The 7549-nt window shown below is 36.5% G+C and overlaps 1 pseudogene; it reads left to right on the top strand.

Annotated features, from left to right (window-relative positions):
- Positions 1-1026: 1026 nt before the first annotated feature.
- Positions 1027-3282, top strand: LOC147409438 (L-type lectin-domain containing receptor kinase IX.1 pseudogene; annotated as a pseudogene).
- Positions 3283-7549: the final 4267 nt, after the last annotated feature.

Genomic DNA, 7549 nt, shown 5'->3' with positions numbered 1-7549 from the left:
TCAAAAAATGTGTTAGTCCACACGGCTTGGCCAACCAAAGCCTACATGACACCAAAGTCTCATCCAATTTTTCAGTAATCGTTCACATGTGTGTTAGGCACACTAGAAATCATAGTGGTGGGTGATTCCTAACTATTTATTTGATTAAAGCGCGTGCATAGAGTATTAAAATAAAAATAAAGAGGGAGAGAAGACTTGACTTTCCTAAATAATTCATCTAAAGAACGCCAGAGACATTTAATTTAATTTTTAGCCAACAAGAAACCAACAAGCAATTTCCATCACGTGAATAGAAAAAAGTGGGGATTTGTAGTATCACCTCCTTCCAAAACTTTAAATATGTTAAATCTCTTTAGATTTTTGCTGTTTCAATCTAACTCTTTTGAATTTTTATTTTTGGACTTTCTAATTTCTATTTAATGTTTACGGAGAATTATCCAATGGGTAGAGAAAAAGTTGAAAATTCCAAAAAATAAAAAAAAAATAAAAAAAAATGATAACTTACAATTTTTGAAATTAAAAATATTTTATGTAAAATAATGATTTTGTAACTCAACATGTCAGGTGACTCAAAAACTCAAGTGTTGTGTATCCTACAAAAATATTAGATTTTTCCCTTAGGATACCCAGTTGCACATCTTCATAAAACATACACAATTGTGTATCTCGAGGGAAAAAGTATATGATTCTTCCACTTACCAAGTTAGTGAGTTTTTGAGTTATCCTGTGAAGTTAAAATTACAAAATAAGTCCTCTTTTACGTTAGTAGAAACGTCATCATAGCATCAACACATTACTTTATTTTAATCTTTTTAGAAAAAAAAAAAATGCCTATTTTAAGCCAAAATTATCCAAACAACCAATATAATTAAAAATGTGAAAAAGGGTGACCAAAAAATTAAAATTAGAATGTTTTTACTAATTCAAGGTATTTTATGGGGGTGATATCAAAACACCTTAAAATATTTTCCAACTACATGAACTTTCATATATGAAGTCCGTCCTTAACCTCTTCAACCTCAAATTTTCCGTAGCTATCTTAGTACAAGGCAATGGCTCTGCAAAACTCAAAAACCTCTCCAATTCAATCTCCAAAAACCCTCTTCTCCTTCTTCGGATTGTTTTTGTTGATGTTGTTCTTATTTCTTATATCATCTTCAAATGCAACTACCTTCAACTACCCAGACTTTCAAGCATACCCAACAAAGATAAATTTTCAAAGCAATGCCTCCCACGTACCTGGATTCATCCAACTTACATTAAACCAACGTGATGAGCTCGTTAGCAACAGTGTCGGTCGAGCTGTTTACGCTGAACCCGTACGCCTTTGGGACTCTACCACTCAAGAATTAGCCAGCTTCGACACACGTTTCACTTTCGAAATCAAAATGCTGCATCCACAAAGTGGTGGTGATGGACTAGCCTTCTTCCTTGCACCCAACAACTCCAACATCCCACCTAATTCGACAGGTGGTCCCCTCGGCTTATTTGCTTCCAATTTTAAGTTCAATTCATCACAAAACCCAATTGTTGCTGTTGAATTCGACACCTTTCCGAACAAGTGGGATCCTAGATATGATCATGTGGGTATCAATGTTAACTCGATTGTATCAGTGGCGACGTGGAATACTACCAATACGACTGCTTTAAAGAATGGTTCTATTGGTCATGCTTGGGTTAGTTATAATTCAAGAAGCCAAAACTTGAGTGTGTACTTGAGTTATGCTCAAAATCCTGTTTTTAGTAGTCCTATAGTTTCTCATATTGTGAATTTGAGTAATGTTCTACCTGAATGTGTTGATGTCGGTTTCTCAGCGGCTACAGGGTCGGCTTTCGAGTTACATAAAGTTTATTCGTGGGGGTTTAATTCGACAGAACTTGCTTCATGTTCAGGGAATACTAGCAGAGGTGGAGATGGAGGTATAGGTGGAGGTGGAGGTGGAGGAAAGAATAATATTGGGTTGGTGATTGGTTTGGTTGTTGGTGGATTGGTTTTGGTTGGTGGGTTGGGTTTGATTTTGTTTGTTTGGTGGAAGAAGAGATCTAAAGTGAAAGAAGAAGAAGACGATACAATGAGCGACATGTCCACCGACGATGATTTTGAGAAGGGAACGGGGCCTAAGAGGTTCACTTATAGTGAACTGGCCAGCGCGACAAATAACTTTTCAGAGGAAAGGAAGCTTGGAGAGGGAGGGTTTGGAGGGGTTTACAGAGGTCTCTTGACTGATTCAAAATTGGATGTAGCTGTTAAGAGGGTCTCCCAAGGATCTAGACAAGGAAAAAAGGAATTCGTCTCAGAAGTGAAGATCATCAGTAGATTGAGACACAGAAATTTGGTACAACTCATCGGTTGGTGCCATCAACGAGCCGAATTACTTCTTGTTTACGAGTTAATGCCTAATGGTAGTCTTGATGCTCATCTCTTCCAAGGGAAAATCACGTTAACATGGGCACTCAGATACAAGATAGCCCTTGGCTTGGCCTCGGCGTTGCTCTATTTGCATGAAGAATGGGAACAATGCGTGGTGCATAGGGATATTAAATCAAGCAATTTGATGTTGGATTCAAGTTTTAATGCTAAACTCGGAGATTTTGGACTAGCAAGGTTTGTTGATCATGAATTGGGAATGAAAACAACCATGTTGGCTGGGACCACGGGTTACTTGGCCCCCGAGTGTGCCATGACCGGAAAAGCTGGTAAAGAATCAGATGTTTATAGCTTCGGAGTTGTTGCATTGGAAATAGCATGTGGAAGAAGAGCTGTTGAACCTAAGGAGGAAGAAAATAAGGTAGGATTGGTAGCTTGGGTATGGGAACTCTATGGAAGTGGAAGACTTCTTGAAGCGGTAGATGCTAGACTGAGTATGGATTTCGATGAGCAACAAATAGTGCAATTGATGATCGTTGGGTTGTGGTGTGCTAATATGGATCTTAATTTAAGGCCTTCTATAAGGCAAGCGATTAGTGTTCTTAAATTTGAAGCTCCATTGCCCGATCTTCCCTATAAGATGACGATTCCCACACATTTCAGGTCTTCAATGAATGTGTGTGGATTCTCTCAAGCATCATCCAGCACTGGTACTGACTCTCAGACATATCAAAGTCAATATTCGCATAGCAGTTGCACCACCAATTCATCACAAATAAGTATTTCCCCTCATTTTTCTGATTCTTCAGCTCTTCTGCACTCGGCGCCTAGATGATGATTAGTACAATGTTTAGGGTAAGTTATTTGATTGAAATGTTGATGTAATAAAACTTCCTTTTAATGAAAGATTTATCCTATTAATTATATTAGTCATTAGTAATGAAAAGCCCCAAGAAGCGGTTTTATGTTGAGATCAGGAGCGTCATCAAAAATTTGAAATTAAACTATTTTTGACCAAAAAGGCAGGAGCTAGAGGTGGAGTAGGAGTTGCATGTTGGATATAGAAGAGTCACCCATGTATCTTCGATCATTTTTTTTCCCCTTATTTCAAGTTTTGTTCATCATTCCTTGTATATTCATATTTTTAAAGACATATTTGATAAATTTGGGGGTCCAACTCAAAATCAATTGGCTATGAGTGGAGAGGCTTAGGAGTTTATAAGGAGAGAGACAAGGCAATTTGTGTCCGATGTGGGACTAAACTCAACAATATTCATAGAAAGATAGATTTATCCATCTATCCTATCTAATTTAGATTTGGATGCAAGTTTTCTTCTTATAATTAACATGGTACTTCGAGAAATCTAGTTAGTGTAAAATATGTCAATTTTGAATGCATAGAAATAAACTAAATTATCTATAGGGTAAAAATAAGGGACGGAAGCTCATCAGGTTTTCTTTCTAGGGGGTTTGGAGGGACCTACAAGTTTATTGCTTCCATTTTACATGACCTTAATGAATTTAATATGGTCAAACTTATGGCTTCAGATAATCTCGCATCCACATACATAGAAATAGAATACATATTACTTGAATCAAGGACTAAATATTCCCCACAAAATTCAAGTTTGCTACTGCAGATTATTGCGATCAGCTTTTTTCTGGAAGAAGATTGATCCAAGTAGAACAGCAATGCCCGTTATTGCAATTGTGAACATTACACGTCTCTGCGATAAGCCATTTGGTGGTTGCCTTCTTTCAGCATCTTGCTCTCTTTCAGGCACTGGGTGGTTCACTTCACAGTCCACATATCAAAATCCTTAAGATGTTAAAAAACAAGGTAAGAGAATCTAAATTATTTATTTCATGTAAATGATAATGAGTAGTTTAAGATCCTAACATTATACATGAACACCATAAAACGAACCAGATTGCTTCAGTTTGTAAAAGCTTTCAACTACGTTAAAATACCCCGCTAAGTCAGACAAAACAGAGATCTAATACATATTTGTTGGAAAAATTTGTTACATTGGCCAATACAGAGGATTAAAATAAAAATATGGGTTTTTCACAATCTCAACAAAAAAAGGAAAGAATTTCCAAAAATTGGGAAAAACTTTGATTTCTTACTTTATCCTAAATCTCAACAGTCGTGCATGAGTGAATTAGGTGTACAGCTTCAGGTGACAGACAGCTTGATCAGATCAGATTTTCCAGAAAAATAAAAATGCCACACAGGTACTGGCATTGATATCAGACTTACCATCGTCGTCATCAAAACCTAATCCCAAAATATCAGGGGTAGACAGGCTGTAGGTAGGACTCAAATTACAAACTACTAATTCATTAACATAAATAAATTATAATTATCTAATCATAATCTTATTTACAATTTATCATCACCACCACCAAAACCTTATCCCAAAAATTTGGAGACCGCTAAACAAGCATTTTTCCTCTATTCAATTCTGCATTCATATTCACTCTTGTTATGTCAATCCATGTCCTTTTGTTTCTTCCTCTGTTCTTTTGGAATCTCTAACTTGCATGTTCGATCTAATTGGGATGTAATCAGTGTTTGTTATTCATGATCAAACCATCTCAATCGACTTTCTATTAGTTTATTGCATATTGTGGCTACTACTACATTTTCACAAGTGCCTCCATCTCTGATTTATCTTTCTTTCCACTCATTTATCTCAGGATCCTCATCTATGCTACACTCATATATTGTGTTGACTCCCTCACTAAGCTTATCAATTAATACTACATCCTAAGCAAACAATATACATAAAGGGATCATTTGTTTGCCAATGAATTTTGAGTTGTTCCATGCAAGATTTAAAATGTCACATCGATTGAATTTTGAGTTGTTGCCATACTATGTGTGCTCTTTAGTTTCCTCTAGCCTCCTTGTTCTTAAGTTGCCCATATGGTCTTCATATAATAATATTTTCATACACCAATTCATTAAAATTTTGGTGAAGCAGCCACATATTCTCTATAAAAAAAAGTAGATCTATCAATCTTCAATCCAAATCAAGATATAATAAAAAGTAATCCGATGTTGGATTAGGAATATTAAACTAGATGGCCGAGCTAAAATGCTCCTCCCACAAGTGGCCTATGAGGAATCTATCCAACCAAGATACAATATGATAAGACTTTCCCATCCATTGGAACAGGTATGATCAAACCATCTCAATCGACTTTCTATTAGTTTATTGCATATTGTGGCTACTACTACATTTTCACAAGTGCCTCCATCTCTGATGTATCTTTCTTTCCACTCATTTGCCTCAGGGTCCTCATCTATGCTACACTCATATATTGTGTTGACTCCCTCACTAACCTTATCAATTAATACTACATCCTAAGCAAGCAATATACATAAAGGGACCATTTGTTTGCCAATGAATTTTGAGTTGTTCCATGCAAGATTTAAAATGTCACATCGATTGAATTTTGAGTTGTTGCCATACTATGTGTGCTCTTTAGTTTCCTCTAGCCTCCTAGTTCTTAAGTTGCCCGTATGGTCTTCATATAATAATATTTTCATACACCAATTCATTAAGATTTTGGTGAAGCAGCCACATATTCTCTAAAAAAAAAAAAAGTAGATCTATCAATCTTCAATCCAACTCAAGATATAATAAAAAGTAATCTGATGTTGGATTAGGAATATTAAACTAGATGGCCGAGCTAAAATGCTCCTCCCACAAGTGGCCTATTAGGAATCTATCCAACCAAGATACAATACGATAAGACTTTCCCATCCATTGGACCAGGTATAGATCTCCCTCCCCCCCCACCCAGCCAAAGGAATGTCCATCAACATATTATGATCGATGAATTTCCCCAATCTTTTCATTTTCCTAGTTACCCTTGAGACTACTTTCCTTCCAAAAGAGCATCGTATGACAGTGAAGCCACCCCCGAGACACCATTGATGATCCCAATACATGCCCACATCATCAAGTTGCCCCCAAAAATAGATTAAGTTCACCTTAAAAAAAAAAATTGACATCAAGAAAGCCCCTTCCACTTCAACTAAAAAGGGCCTGTTTCAGGTTGAGTAGGCAACCATGTGGAGAACACATTGGTAGTTCCCTTCTATGATATCTTGCAAAACTTCTCCAAGAGCAGTCTCATATTGAGAAGGTTTCAGGTAAGTTTGTTCCTCCCAGAGTGGAGGTTTTCTCTTAGACTCTAGTATTGGATGATATTTTGGGAGAACTTTATTCGTGAAATATTTGTGATTTGCAAGAGAATGCGGTTTCCATTTTTCTTAATATTAGTTGCTTCTTTGCTAAGGACTTTGGGAAGAGTGGCATAGAAGGATCTTAGACAATAAAAGCCAACCAAAGCTAGAAGTGGGAAATGTCACCAGGAGATTAATGATTGGTAGTATGACCAGATAGAAGGACAAATAACATTACCCAAATGGTGGAGAATAGTAGGTAGAGCTGATGATCATATGAAGGTTAGAACAAATTCAACTATGAAGGAAGTGTTATTTGATCTCCTCATCTGGTTGACATTGGGCTTGTGCTTCCAAATGATTGTGCCGAATTGATTAGGGTGTTAACCAAGAGGAGTGGTGATCTCTAATGAAGATGGGATTAAAATATTGCTTCAAGACCTTACTATCTAAAGATTTATTTTGTAGACCTATCGAGGTGGAAAGAGGCTCTAATTAATTTTGACTAGGGAAGGGTTAAAGGATTGTCCCTGGAGACTGGCTCATGTCATCGACCGTGTCAAAAATTAGTTTGAGGTTTGATTATTCTCACATACACTGAAGGGTGATGCAGCTACTGACTCCTCAGGTAAAGTAGTTGTAGATAGAAACATTTTGTATATAGGGATTGCTTCCCTTATATTTTAATACAGCATTACAATATTATTAGAAAAGAGCTATGGTCACACATATATGCCATCATAAATTTATTACATTCAATGATTAGCAGATCTTCAGCGTACTTTGTGATGCATAAGTTTCAATCAAGAATTTATAATCATTTGTCCTATTGGATCGCTACATGTCAAGCCAGCAAACCAGGAAATCATGAATGCAACAGAAACTTATGATATTGTAATTATATCAGAGCAATTGGACCAACATAAGGTCTAACCATATGCCCCTTTAAGTTACTATAGGTAGACACATTAAAGATTAAA

The sequence above is a fragment of the Akebia trifoliata genome, chromosome 2 (genome assembly GCF_017979445.1).
Source record: "Akebia trifoliata isolate Shusen 1 chromosome 2, ASM1797944v1, whole genome shotgun sequence".
In the NCBI taxonomy this organism is placed as follows: Eukaryota; Viridiplantae; Streptophyta; class Magnoliopsida; order Ranunculales; family Lardizabalaceae; genus Akebia; species Akebia trifoliata.
This window is presented reverse-complemented; position numbering and strand designations above follow the sequence as displayed.